At 33.8% G+C, this 15821-nt stretch overlaps 1 protein-coding gene across 1 annotated transcript in view; it reads right to left on the reverse strand.

Annotated features, from left to right (window-relative positions):
- LOC137920250 (carboxyl-terminal PDZ ligand of neuronal nitric oxide synthase protein) overlaps positions 1 to 10903 on the reverse strand; it is a 225148-nt gene extending 214245 nt beyond the window's left edge. The window contains exon 1 of the mRNA XM_068763531.1: positions 10822 to 10903. The gene's annotated coding sequence lies outside the window, so the exon portion shown is untranslated. The remainder of the gene's footprint in view (positions 1 to 10821) is intronic.
- Between the last annotated feature and the right edge of the window lie 4918 nt (positions 10904 to 15821).

Consider the following 15821-nt stretch of genomic DNA (forward strand, 5'->3'; position numbering starts at 1 on the left):
GGTGGTGTCAGCGTCTCCTGACGCCTGTTTTAACACTTCCGTAGTTTTAAAGGCTAGAGCTAGAGCTCTACCCTAGTCCTGGAACATAGGGCACTCATTACATAAATACGATGGATTACTTCCAAATCTGCCAAAGTCATATTAAGTTTTTTTTTTTATATGACCCCCTCTATTGGGGGCCTCTCGTACCCCTATCTTGTGGTGGGACAGGGTCTTTTTTGGGCAATTTATTTTTTTTCACCTAGTTTTTTTTTATTTCCGTTCTCTGCTTCCATTCTTCACATGATCTTTCATTCCATTCTTTTATACCACATTTCTTCTTTCTTACCCTGTCATATGTAGTCATATTATGTTAGTTATTGCGTGTAGATTAAACCTCGAATATCTAGATCTCTATTTTATTTTTAAGCAAATATTACGAATCCAGGTCGTCATCGTCGTCGTTTCAACCCATAGATGTTCATTGTACGGCATAGGCCTCCCCCAAAGATATCTATGGGGTATATGCTATAAACGCCACGCTTGGCAGGCAGGTTGGATATTGCAGTGTTGTATTATAGTACACAGAAGACACTGCTGCCCATCCTCAGGCAACTTATTTATGAGCAGTGGCAATAAATTAATGCACAAAGTTTGAAATATATATATGACTATATCCCGAGAAATGAATCCGCAACCTACGTTAGCAAACTCGAGGTATGGAAATTAAATGTATTGATATTATGTTGAATTTTTACCAAAAATATAAAGTATTCCGTATACCTTTCTTAAAAAAGTTTCTTGAGACGAAAACTAGAAATGTATTCTATTTATAATTGACGGTACTTTATGTCAACTTCTGAATATTTTATTTCGAACTAAGTGTAGCCGTCCTTTAGATACGGAGAAATAAATAAAACCTGCCACATATGTACATATATGAGTAGTATATAAAGGGATATATGTAAACCACTGTATCAGTGTTTTTTTTATTCGCTTGTCTGTAATGATCTTTAACTACATATGTTTTCGCGGAACGTGGCGGACCGTCGAACATTACGCAAGTTTGAAAGGATCTCGAGTGATGACGAGGAGCTGATAGATATAGCGTGGGTAAGGCCGTCACTTAGTTGACTACGATATAGCCAAGGCCGCGAAAAGTCGCTGGATGTGAGCAGAGCAAGACTCGTCATAGTGACTATCTTTCGAGCCTTGAAAAGGACGTCTTTCGGTTTACATCATGATGGTGAAGAAGAATCTACATGTCAAAAGTGAATAAGTTTCTTCTAGACAAGTATGTAGCATCGTAGACCACTTCATCACAAAATTAGGCGAAGCAGAGGTCAAATGCTTTGCCTATAGTCGATTAAAAAAAATCGGATGACGCAACAGTGAAAATTCTGTGTTCGATCCTCGATTATGGAAGGTGGGTTGTTGATATTTCAAGTTTAAATAAGAATAGAATAAACGGGATAGAAGATTTTAAAACATTATCGAAGGTTTAGACAGAAAAATTGGTGAGAAAAATTTAGGTCGATCGAAGATTCTCGAACAGATCCCAAGAGTATATTAACCGAACCGACAGCGAGAGCCCGCAGCCAGCCAATGATGGCGAACGATTGGAAGGGAAGAAATAAGAACATTCACATGAATTGCTTAAAATTTTAAAATATTGGAATCATTTAGGTTACTATGTGAGCAGGTGAAATTAAAAAAAGTCTGCATCTAGGTCAATATAATTTGGATCTGCCAGCCATCACCCTGTGCTATCATCAAATCAAGTCTGATCAACTAAAACCAAAACTTTCATATTATTTTTTCAAGCATTAAAAAACACTTTTTGTTTATATTTGTTAATTTTAGCTTAAAATAATTAGCATTAATTTAGTTGTTTCAACTAATAGATGCCCTCTGATAGGAATAGGCCTCCACCAAAGATATCTATGTGGATTTTACCGTAATCGCCATACTTAGCAGGCGGGTTGAAGATTGTACGCAGAAGACGCTGCTGTCTATTCTTTCAAAATTTATTTGTAAGCAGTATAAATCCTATACAATAATTGCACAAAGTGTGAATTATATATAATTGTGTCCCCGGAATCCAACACACGACTTAAGATCGCAAGTCCACTGTTCAACTACTATTAATTATCATTATATAAATAACTACATAATACATTCAACCCCGGATCGTAAGAACATGTTTAGAAAACATATGGTTACGGGTTAGAAAACTTAATCAAAGCTGCTTTATAATCAGTGAAAAGTCGACCGTACATTATTTGCTGTTACGAGTGTATGCTGGAGATCAAATTGAACTTAACAAAAATAATGATTTATTTTTAAGTTACTTCTTTTATTATTATCATTATAGCCGTAAGATGGCTACTTCTAGACATAGGCTTCCTCCATAGATATCCAATAGGACCGGTTGGATGCGGTCTGCATCCAGGGTACTACGAACGGATCCTTGGTCTCCAAGTTTAAAGCCTCAGTGGCCATCAGTTCTACGTGCTATGTCATCCACCACTACCGCTTGTCTTTTGACGCTCAATAATGCTTTTTAATAATGTTACGGCTTGATAATTTAAAAACATAGTACTGTGTTACTTCCTTAGAATTTAGGAGCTAAGAAATAAATTACATAGGCTCTTATTATTTTTTAATTCTTCAGTGAACAAATAGAACAACGTTGTAAAAAAACGAATCGTTTCGACAACGGTGACAATGCCCTAATTTTAACGAGCTTTCAAATCGAAATATACTCATTAATTGATTACCAACAACAAGACTATAAAAAATGAAGAAGAAGACCAGTTTTTTTTTACGATTTTCCTCTAGATTTTATTCTTATTTTTAACACAATAACTATAATCATGTCCTTTTAATATTTCGAGCCGTTTTCTTGTATGCCGATTAACAACTCATTAGGCGATTCTTCTTTATTAAAATAGATTATGGTCATGTTAAAAATGCTATTTTAAATGTTTGAATACATTGGTAATGTGTTTCCTTGAAGAAGATAAATTCACCCAGACGTCTCGTATTTCCGGCTTGAATCGGGCAGTCTTTGTGTTGTAAATTATATGTTTTTTTCTCAATCAAACCGTTAAATAAAGATAACTTTTACATAATATTTACTTTCTTATTACATTATTTAATTTTAGAACGATTAACGTCATTCGCTTTAGCAAACAGAATTTACGTCAACAAAATAAGATCATATTCGCATCTGCATAAAATATCATTGCATGCACAAATATTCGCTCATGCATATACTGTGAACATGATAAAAAGTAAATTGAATTAATTTATTTTAATTTTTCTCGAAATCTTGGAGAACTAATTCTGACTAATAATTGAGAGCAAAGGTCCTCGTTGTAGCACGAGGCGGCAGATGGGACGTGGGTTAGCCCACTGTTAGGTGGATCGACTACATAATCAAGATCGGGGGATGTCGCTGGATGTGGTCAGGGTAAGATCGATCACCATGGAGATATTTGGGGAGGTGCGGCAGATGCCATGATGTGTCTATCTGCTTACATGATAATTATGAAACTTGCGAGCAATCCCCTGAAAGTGAACATTACGTATCCAAAGGGTCGTTATATAAAGATGCAAGTAGGAGGAGGATATTGGAAGATAGCATAAACAGAATTTGAAGATCGAAGTAGTAATATTTAGAATTGAATAATCCATAACCAACTCGAATGGGCAGTTCACGGGAAGCTCCGAAGCATCTTCTCGTCCAAGACACCAAAGACAAAAATCTTTGACCAGTGTATCTTGTCAGTGATGACATACGGATCCAAGACGTGGTCGCTTACGGTGTGCCATATAAAAAGGCTCAAAGTGACTCAGAGAGCAATGGAGATAACTATGCTCGGAGTCTTAGTCTTAGGAGATTTGCAGAAGAATTAAGACCATCGATGTACGTGGGAATCGAAAGGTTCTCGGATGGCTAACACGAGCGGGTAGACGCGACCTGGGCAGGCCACCAGTAGATGGAACGGCGATCTGTAAAAGTCTCTTGAGAGAGAGCTATGCCATGTAGTTGGTGTCTTTCAACCAGAAAAAAAAGTAGTATTCTTACATTTGTTTGATTAGCAGGTGGAGGTGAGTTACTACTCGAGCATAAGCCAGTAGTGATTGGGGTTGCATATATTACATATTTACAAAGTCTATTTACAATATACTGTTTACAATTTCGACTCAACGTAACGGCAGAGACCGCGTCACTGATGACATCCAAATTTAAATCGGCGTTCTCATTTGCATTCACATGCATGAATGATTTAACATTAATATATCGTAGCAGTGCTGGCTAGAAATACGGAGCATCAATGCCAAACAGTTAATCACATATCTAACTAATAATTAAACTATGGCTACATTTTACGTGTGGATGTGCTAGATGTAACAATATATTATACTTTTTTGAAGACCGATAGCGTTATTATCTATCCACGTCAAGGACCTAAATAGCTGTTCTGAAATGACATTTTAAATTGTTTTTTTAATAAAATATTAACTGCGAATCAACATTTGCACGGAGTCAAGTAAGCAGATTAACTATAGTGTATTCGCGTTCACTATGGAAATTGTGACTCATCATAATCATCAGGCTCATCAGGCTAAGCCGAGTGACTATTATGCGTTTAGTACTAATTTAATAAACAAAGGCGTATCTGTACATTCTAATTAGTTTAATTCCAACGATCCTTTTTTTTACTTTGAACTGGATCTACGCTATTACTAAAATGGCTTTTACTGTGTTCATGGGTTCGAAGTAGGTATAGCGTAGATGGCGCTTAGCATAAATAGAAACCACAGTTCGAGAGCTCCTCGGGAAACTTCAGCTCTATATTTACGTATTGAGACACAAACAAGCTCTTTGTTTGGTAAACTTGTATGAGAACCCTCGAAAGGGGACCTAAGTTTGGACTGGGATCACTCAATATCTGTTTATATTTCCGACAAGGGCGTCCGAGCTAATATTAATACCACTTCGGAAAGAAAACTGGCTAATATGAGTACGGTTAGTATTTCACAATACGCGAAGAGATTGACAATGGGGCGTTAAGATTATAAAGTGTACTCACAAGACGATAGTGTTAAGATCGTCGTAGCGTTTGATACTGGCCGTTTCTAACAGAACTTATTGGGAATCTATGGAGAAGCTTTCGTCAAACAATAGACGTCTTACAGCTGACATATTGATGACGAATATAATACGAAAATTTGCATGAAATAATTTGTACCACTTTAGTGCAACCGCCGTATAGTTATAGCTTTATCTGTTAGATATATCCGAATAGAAAATAACGGTATCGCACGGGATTTCGTTTAATCCGCTACTCTACCAATCAACTGACAAAAACGTCCCACGTTGTCATCGCTGGATGGACAGTCTCGCTTGACTGAAATGTGAGACACAAAACCAAAATGTAAAAAACAAATGCAACGACGTTATTGCGTAATAAAAAGTTCCTTTGCAGTACGTAATAATAAAAACGATTTTGTTTTAAAAAATTACAAAAAAATACTTTGATTTACGATCACTGTATGCCTTATTGGCTCATACAGTTTAAGCGGATTGAACGTGGCAAAATGCGGATAGTGCAACTCTTATTTAGTAAAGCTTGAGGTCTTGAAGGTCATCAAGCTTATCTCAGCTTGGGTAGACGTTCCGAGGAGTACAAGGTCCATGGGATCCCAAGCGAAGCTCAGAGCTTTTTCATCATTATTATCGTTTCAGTCATAGAACGTCCAAATGCCTACCCAAAAGATTTTCATAAGAACCGGTAAGCAGCGGCCTTCATCATCCAGGCCATCTTGTGAGCACTACACTACGCTTGCAGGTGTGTAATCTTCACTCATGATCTTTAACGCTCCAGAGGTCATCTTTTCTGCATTCTAAGATATGCCCACTACCACTTGTTTGCAAATACACTTTAGATATTTTTTTTTATGTCAGGGCCAAATTTTCAATGTCTCAACGGCTTTAATAACTTCACGGATTTTGAGATTACCGAGCAATGGAGGCTTTTATTAATAATATATTCACATTCATAAATTATTTACGCACATAAGATAAAATACAATATGTCACGAGAACAAAGTTAGGAGACCACGTTAATGGAATTTAAATTTAAAATTAGATTGAACTCCCTTTTAAAGCCATCCTTCAACTTAATTAGTTATTATATAATACAATATTCTTAATATAGTAGTAGAGCAATTTATTTCTTTAGTTTCGTTACCACATAAAAGTCCTTTATTCGTCTGAAGGAATATTTCTTGTAATTGAAGTCTCTTAAGCTATAAATTATACAGATCGAAACTTTTGATTCTGTAGAACGACTTATAGGTGACAATGAGTTAGTTTCTAAGAAACTTCTCAGCCATGAACACGGCCCGCGAGTAGTACATCTGTCATTTTTGAACGGAATTTATTTTGGGGAATTCGCTGCGGTACTTCACGACCTCATCTCACCAACCCCACTTCTCTATGGGACGAGTAGAAAGTCGACCCACAACCACTCTCACACAACCCTTACACTGTGGAGTTTCTTTGGAGGCGTTCCAAGCGTTTCGACTCAATGTTTCTGATCCGCACTGCCCGAATATGGAATGATGTGCCGGCTTATTTACAAAGAATGACTTAAACTTAGGTCTTCAGGGTCAGCCCACCCACTAAGTCTGCGTGCTTCAGCTTCCATCATATCGTCACTTTCTATTTGTATTTTTTTTTCTTTTATTCGTTTACCCTGTTTGGTGTGGGATAGAGATGTTACAATTTCAGATAAATAGTACCTCCTCCTTCCTTCTTCGTCTTACCCGAAAGTTTATTAATTTTAATAGTTATGATCTAATTTTTATTTCTATCAATTACCTCCTTCATTGTTTTTCAGCAGTAATTCCGGGCGGCACTCATAGTCGCCCAAAAGGGAGGCAATGCTTCCACTGTCTATTTCCTTCCCTATTTCCTGCTCACATCCAATTTTATATCTTCCGGATGCGGGACTCGGCATTTTCCATCAGGCGAGTTGGTGGTCAAACGCGTCAAATAATAAAATTAAAAAAATTGATCACTTTATAAAAGATAAACACCGCAACAGGATAAAGTCAAAAATCAAAAAGAGTCTAACCTTTTTAGATTTTTAAAAGGCTTGTGAATGTTTTCTTTTTTTGTTTGCCTGTGATCTTTTGAGTTTTTTATGTTTTTACGTATTATAACATTTATTGCAAAAATATTATTGGTTTATTTTAATTAAATATTCGTGTTTTAAATTTCATATTAATAATACTAAAGCTACATTTTTATTATTTTTATATAACATCTTTTTTTATTTCAGTAAACATTCCTTTATGAAACTAAAATATAATGTTTCTAAGTATATAAAACAATAAAGTAATAAATAAAGAATCTAAGATGCGTTACATATATATTCAGCATGATAGAACAAAAACACAATGTTAACTTAATTTGCACATTGTAATATTTTATAACGATAGGTATTGAAATTTAAGTTACTTTGTTTATTGAAGGCACCAGCATTTAGGTTAAAGATATCGATTTCAAAATACGAACAGTTTCATAACAATTAATGTTATTTTAAAACGAATTTTGCTTTCAAACGTTACTGAAATAAATGTTTGGTGAAAACAATTGTTGTATTTTGCAAATCGTTTTACATTGCGCACTAATTGTGGAGCAGTTCTAAATCTCGGAATGTTTTCTCATCTCAATAGATTAATTCTACATTGTTACACCGAACGTAAATTTCGAATGCATTTAAATTAATTCAAATGCATAATAAAGTAATTATATTCTCTTTTAGTTTGATAACTTTTTTTTATTAAAAGGGCGTTATTTTATATGTATATATAACAAATAATTAAGTATATTTATGTCAATATACGTATATAATAAAAATATTACATTTCACAAGAATGTATTATGTGAAATTACACCCAGCTAGTTTAATTTTAAATAATAAAATAAATGTAACAAAAATCTCCCGTTAATTCGGTTCGTAATTATAAATAATCCGTGTTTACATTTATATAAACTAATAATAGTAGTAAGCACTTTAAAAAGTACAGATCCTTCTTTAGCCAATTCTTATAATTCATATCTCATCTGGTAAATGGGCGTGGTTGGCAACGACGAGTCACATGCGGTATGCTTCGATTGTCAAAGGATGTAAAGCCGTGTATAATATATTTATTTATATTATTATCCACATAGGAACAATTTCAGTGACCACTTGAAACTTGACCACAGATAAATGCCGTTAGAGCCCAATATGTTCAAAGCCTGAATCAAACTGAGGTTCTTTACGGTGGTGCCAAACGAGCTATTATCGACAAGACACACCGTCTTCATCGTCATGTTGTAACTGTTCGACATAGGCCTCCCAAATACTCCCAATTGTAAGCGGCCTGCACTTTACTCATAAAAGGAGTATGAGTTCATTCCCACCACGCTTGATATTGCTGCCTATTGTCCGCGAATGATAATCCCATAGTCGGCTCTAATGGCAGCCATGGGAGGTCACAGCGCGGACGATTCTTTGCATTGTTACCACAACGGTAAATTCAGTAGGATAAAATGCTACTAATCTACCAAAATCTTTCTTATTTTCAGCTGATGGCCAACATTTTAAAGCATATGCCTCCCCCAAAGAACGCCAAGATGGTCCAGTGCTATCCGCGTCCAGCGAATATTCACAACCTTAATTATATTCTCGGTCCACCTAGACCAGAGGGAGGCCTACCCACGCCGCGTCTACAGTCACGTAGTCGCCACTTGACAGCCTTTCTCACTGCCACTTCAGACAAGTAGTTTTTCGAGCTACGTCGGTGATCTTACCATTGCTCTCTGGGTGACATTGAATTTCGTTATCTTCATAAATCTTTCATTACAACAAAACAGACGTTACAAACATTTTCAAGACCGCAACTTGTACCATAGTTTCAAATCAAGTATTTAAAACTTTTTAAAAGTAACTCGAATAACTTAGACAACGTCCTAACTTCATCCGTCGGGGCTTTTGATAAATATTTTGGTTAAATTAAAAAAAATTGCTTTAGTTAGTCATAACTTTATTTACAACGTCTTTGTGAGACCAAATACTCAACATTCAATCGAATACTGTAAAAAACTATTTGATTTCAAAGTATTTGTTTTTTAATCTACACTATTTAGCAAAAAGTTTTTATGTAGTATAATATACATTTGTCAATCTCATCCAAAAATCAATGATTTGAAAAATTTTGAGTATAAAAAAAACATTGTATATAATAAAATTAAATAAAAAGATGGTTTCTAATCTCACTTATTGTTAGGTTTACGTAAAACAAGTTGTCATTTACTCCATTAAAATAAAACTAAATTTAGAAATATAATGAAATTAAAAATATATATGGAATATTTTAAAAGAAACCGATATAAAGATAACGATTTATTTACTTTAAAAATCTAATTATATGTCATAAAAATATAATAACCTTAAAATATATTTTAAGGCTTACATTATAATGTCTTTGTAATTTTATGTAAATTTTTGATAGCATTTAAAAAAGTAGCATTATTTAAAGACTGCAGTGAACGGTGAGAGATATGATTGGGTTTGTCTAAGTTCTTATTAGAACCAATCGCTAAGTTAGGACCTCTTATAATAGAATACCTGACGTAATGTTTGCCGTTCAAGGATAAGTAAGATCTTTCGTAACTTATATTGCTAACGCACTGTGATTCACTTGAGATGATACAGTCAAGTGCTTTGTCTTCGCGATGACCAATGGTCTGACCTCTTTCTTATAATATAATTCCAATTTATTTTTTTAATTTATGATTTATTACTACAAAAATATATCATTTTTTTGCTCTGAATTAAATTAATAAGTCAAATATACAGGATAATTGGTTATAGGTGTGATAGCTTTAAAAACGTGAATGTGTAGCTCATTTGTCGTGAAAAATTCTTCAAAGTTTTTACATCTATTTCCAATTACCCTGTACAAAATTATCCGAAACTATTGGAATGCTACAGGCCAATCATTTCTGATAGTATTAAATCTGCAGGAACAGATAGTAATCAGTCATTAATATAATATATAAAAGTCCGTTATTTATTGTGTATTAATAAAACAATCGATTTTTGGATAGGGTGATCATTGATACATTTATTGACAGCAAATGAGTTTTAACCTATAAACCTGTATACTCGTTTTAACAATAACATATCTCAACTATAAAAAGTCGACCAGAATTGTAATTCTTTATTCTGGTAATAATTTAACTTGGAACGTACGCAAAGGATGAAATTAAAACGTAAATTCATCTCTGTGATAAACTTTTTGAAAGTTCTCAAGTCTTTCGTTGAACAAAGTAATTAGTAAAACTTATGCCAATGATTTAATTGTGGTAATTCATTTCTCAATTCATTTATTGATCTCAAAGTCTTAGACAAGTTTAAATAAGAATATATCTTCAAATAGCTAATTATACAGATTAAAAATCTTTGATAACTCTTCGTGTGGACAATTTCAAAGAAACACTTCTTTTCATAGTACTGGATACCAAAACAATAACATAACATAACACAATCACCTTATGTGTACGCTTTGAAACATTGGACTTCTACGAAAAGGCTCAATGAATTAAAAACAAAACATTATACTCCACGATCGTTTGTTCATGCCGACAATCGCTCAGAACTGCAACATGGCCGGATAATGAATCCTCATCTGACACGATAAGACCAAAAGGGCCACCTTACACATCTTGCAAACATTCAAATATTAATTTCCAGTAATGTTCATTCAACTTACCGGTTTATTGAGAGCTCCACTCAACCATGACTCCGAGAGCTTACACACGCACAACGATGGAGCGACTTTGTAAACTTTATAAAATTTTTCGAACTTAATCACACCGCGAACTTCAAAATTAATTTAATATAATCGAAAAATAATAATGGTACGACATAATAGAATGTTTTTTTATTAAATACGATTCAAGTCGAACGTATCGGCGTAACGAAAAGTGAGTCCAATGCACGGAAAGTTTGTAGATGTACGTCGCAGCATAAAGCACAACCGGATAGGAACGCTGCCGGGCACGAACTGAGTCCCGACAAGCGACAACTTACCTCACCCCTTCCCGCACGCCTGTGAGCCTCTGTCATTACCAACGGTGGTTAATTTAATATAACTTTTATTGCTACAAAGCCTATCCTTACGAATCTAAAATCGTATAATAAATTATGCTTGGACTTAATAATTAACTTTATTGTTTGACGTAAACGTTAACATTTTATTTGCGTTTAAAATTTTCGTGGAATCTTCAATTCTGAAATTTTTATTTATTTTTAGGTTATGAATACATCTTGGAAGTATGTAATAAAATTATGTTATATATAAAAACGTTGTAATTTTATGTTTTTATTTCATTTACATATTGAAAACTTTTTGATATTGCATTATGAATAATTTTTATATAATTTTTTGTGTAATAATATACCGTTTTTCACATTTAGTACAATAAAATAAAATATGTTAGAATTAAATAAAATGTCCTCAATCTTTCTCTTTGTTCTAAAAACTTACCATTGAATTAACCTAATATAAATAGGTACAAGATAATTCGGAAGTTGTATATTTGACACGGTTCAACGCTTGCACAGTGCAATGATCTTCTTTACAAAGACATTTTAATTACGCAATGAAGATACAATAAGTTGAAACCAACGTGCTGTTTAATGTTAAATAGTTATTGTGGCCTTCGCGGGATCCTGTCTCGGACTGCGTAGTGACGTCATCAAAGTTTATCATTTTTTATCGGCCCGACAAGAATACAACTTGAAATGTTTTGTGCTTACTTGAACTTAATGTCATTTAAATGCTTCGAAGCAAACATATGACAATGCATAACGAACGGTAGTGAAGCTTGTTTCGGATATATTTCAATTTGTAGAAAAGAACAATGTATGGATTAACATACATATTATCTGTCTCTATGTACATATGGAATTTCCTCCTATGTTATATAGTTGTATATTAGACAGTGTATTATATATGAGGCTCAGAGACTTGAAATTAGTTATACATATTTCTTTCATCTAGTAGGAGGAAGCTAAAAATATGTTTAATAAAATTACAGCCGGAAGGGACCCAACCATAGATTTCAATTAAAAAACTTCGCAAAAACAATATTTTTGCATGTTAAAAATAAATTATTAATATACTTAAGTTCTCTCAATATTCGAAGTCTTTGGCAGAATGTTGGGTGCACTTATTTTTTGAACGAACGCTTCATGGGCTGCATAGAGGGCTTCGACTTCATCATCATCAGCTCTCGCCACTGAAAGGCTGACTTCACCAAAAATGGCCGTGATGACCAGTCTTTCGCTGCCCGTATCCAGCGACTTTCTTGGACTCGACTTAGTCTTATCCAATTCAAATTTAGAATACAATTTCGAAGGTACGTGAACGATTTGTCTGTTCTCATCTTGGTGACATCTTTGTGAGTTCAACTTATTTTATAGTTTAACCTTGCGTTTAAAGTTTCCGCTAATCAAACGTAATGGCGCTTAGCTAAAAAATAATTCCTAAATAAGTTCACAAGGTTTCTCAAGGATCTTAACTTGATCCGTTACATTACACCAGATAGATATGCCGATGTGATCATAGGCTGCTTTTGCGGATAGGCCTTTGTTTGGCCATGCTGAAGTATCTTCGAGAAGGAACTATGGTTTCAGCTGCTGCTCTATATGTAACTAAGAGAGCAAAACCTCGGTTATATTAGTTACTACCGTCCTATCTTCAACGCTAAAGAAAGAAGTGGCGGAACGAAATTATAGCAATACTTCCATATATGGTTGAAAAAAATGTTCTCCGAACTAATGCCCATGAGGGTGGCGTGGACTAAACTAATGCGATTTGTTTTGTACTTCTGTCATCTCGCCCAATTCTAGTCATAGACTTCGCTTTAAGATCGCAACTATGATCGGTCTTGCTTTGTGCAACCAGCGATTTCGTGCGACGTTAAATACGCCTATTACTGCCATATATTAACAGCAAATGAGCTCTACACTTGCCCCTTAATAAATTATAACAAAATACGCTGTACAGTCTAGTACTGCTCATAGTAAATAAAAAGCTTTTTATATCTTTAAGCATATTATGTACATCATATCTAATGAATTTAGGCGTTATTTTGCGGAAGTCCATCCAAAGTAAGAAAAAGACCAATATATAGATAGCTACTTCCGCCAATGCAGTAGTAGTCATGCAATAAAGTGCACTGCCCGCCAGCCCGCTGGTAAATGCGCATGCGGCAAACAATGCGAATTACACAACTACCACCGTTAAATCACTCAACACGTGTTTCACCCCTCCACGAGGCATCTTCAGGAGTAATGTTGTACACCGATTAGTGCCAAACACAGAGTTTAAACGCTATTGCAATACTTTTGAAATATTTTTGGTAAATGGAATTGATACATTAACAGAAAGTGTATCATATACGTTATAACAAAGATTCATATCACATGACCCTAGCTGGCAGACTGATGATGACCACAACATACCGACACTGGGCGCAAGTGGTCATCTAACTATAATAGATGTTTTATTGTATATTACTTTGTCTGAAATAAAGCTTTAATTATAATTTTAATTATTTATAAGAAATTTATTTATTTATTAGAAATACCCTATAAACAGAAGCAAACAGGAATCGATTACTTTCGCTTCTATGTATCCAAACTGTGAATTAGTCTGCTTTTTTCGAAATATAAAAACAATATATATCTAAGTAACTAAAACATTTCTATTCCTTTCATCTTTTACGAGTACGTTCTCGGGTGAATTAAGATTTTTATAAATAGGGTTTACCTTTATGATGTTAATAATTAAAGCAAGCTTTGTGGATTTAGTAAAAGTGGTTACAGTTTCTTTGAAATACTGAAGATTAACGTTGTCGTATGTGTATTATACTGAAGGTTAAAGAATTTGTTTTAAATCATAAATTGAGCATGTATTTCGACGTCGATTATACCAAAAATGTCACATGTACGTTGTCAGATTTACGACGAAAAGCTGCCCGAGTACAATGTCCTCCGAGGACTACCCTGCGCTGTGGATTCCCTTCGCATCATCGACCATCATTTTTGCTCACTATATGACCCACTGTTAATTCCACTTGGCAATCCAATAGGTTACGTAGCCTGAACAAACAAAGTAACCTATATAGATTCGACTACGAATCGCCTGATTACTGAGCTCTCCACAGTTCCATAAGAGACTGTGAGTATGCCAATTAGGCTTAAAGTAAGAGACCACGGTTCAGTATTGTAAGTCATCACTGGTAACACATTACAACATATCTTTTATTTAATTCTAATACATTGATGACTATATTAGTCATAAACTGTGTTATATCCCTCAGTGTGCTTCAAGCAGAAAAATATAACTAAATACAATTGAAATGAAAAAATAAAAATAGTAAACTTGCTGTAGAGTACTGAGAATTGCGGCCATAAGTCGTGGGTACGATTCCCAGAATATATTAATATAATTCGTATTTTGTTCATTATTAATATATGATAGAAGCTACCAACAAACGATTTTCCAGGAGGCACTAGCTTTTTCCCCGTAATATAATATCACACTGCGGTCGCCAACGACACGAAAAAATATATATATAAATATTTAAAATTAACAATAAAACAGTGTTTATATACAATAAAAAAAATATATACATTATTTATTTGAAAGTTATTTAGTATGTTTTCTTATCGGACTTCCTGTTTGTTTCGCTTTTTATTCAATTATTTTCTATGGTGAAAATAAATTTTAAATAAATAAATGAAATATTGATCGTCAACATTTTTCGCATACATTTATTTTTAAATCATCTCGGCTTCACAAGATGTTATAGCTGTGGTGAAGAAACAAAAAGAAACTCCACAATGGCGTATATTTAAAAAGAAAGTTTAACAATACTGATTTATGAACATACATTATACTTATATATAGCCTAAAACAAAATAATTGAGCGACCTCATTACCAAGGATAGTTGATTTTGAAATATTAGGTATGAACTTAATGCTATGGATAATGTTACGCTTCACTAAGCGTTTGTAGCCAAAATCAGCGTTATTCGATAACCATACGAATCGAAAGCATCAAATAAAAAATATTTGATTATGTACATTTGATTTTATATCTAATTATTTAATAATACATTGAATATTTTACATGTTAAATACTAAAGTACGTTGGAATGCGCTATTTATAATAATTTACTAATAATATCTGAAAATAAATAAAGAATGACGTAACGTACATGACAAAATCACTATTTTGTTATATTCTCCTTATTACATTTCATTGGGTATTGAATACAGTTTTTAGAGTTCATTACACGGATATATGAATCGTGTTATTTCTGATACACTTGATAAATAATGCTAAGTTAATGTCAAAAGGCATTGCAGGATAAATTAAGAAAAGTAGGTGAAATAAGCATATTTTCCTTTTGATTTAAGACTTGGATATTTTAAATTTTAGAGATAATTTAACATATAACAATTTATTTAAACTATTACCATTTATATATGGGATATATGCAGTGGTGTACCTAGAACTTTTGCCGCCCGGGGCGATCTCCAGTTTGCCGCCCTTTCTATTATATGTCAATCAAATAGTAATAGGTTTTTGAGTATAATATAAAATATTAGACTTATTAGATATTAAACTTATAATAATCATTTATTATTCAAGAAAGAAAATAAATTTGAAATGAAAAAGTTGCTTTTTACAACTA

This window comes from Battus philenor, unplaced genomic scaffold (genome assembly GCF_028537555.1).
Source record: "Battus philenor isolate CCGP_79_NKW_IND1 unplaced genomic scaffold, ilBatPhil1.0.hap1 SCAF_1, whole genome shotgun sequence".
Classification (NCBI taxonomy): domain Eukaryota; kingdom Metazoa; phylum Arthropoda; class Insecta; order Lepidoptera; family Papilionidae; genus Battus; species Battus philenor.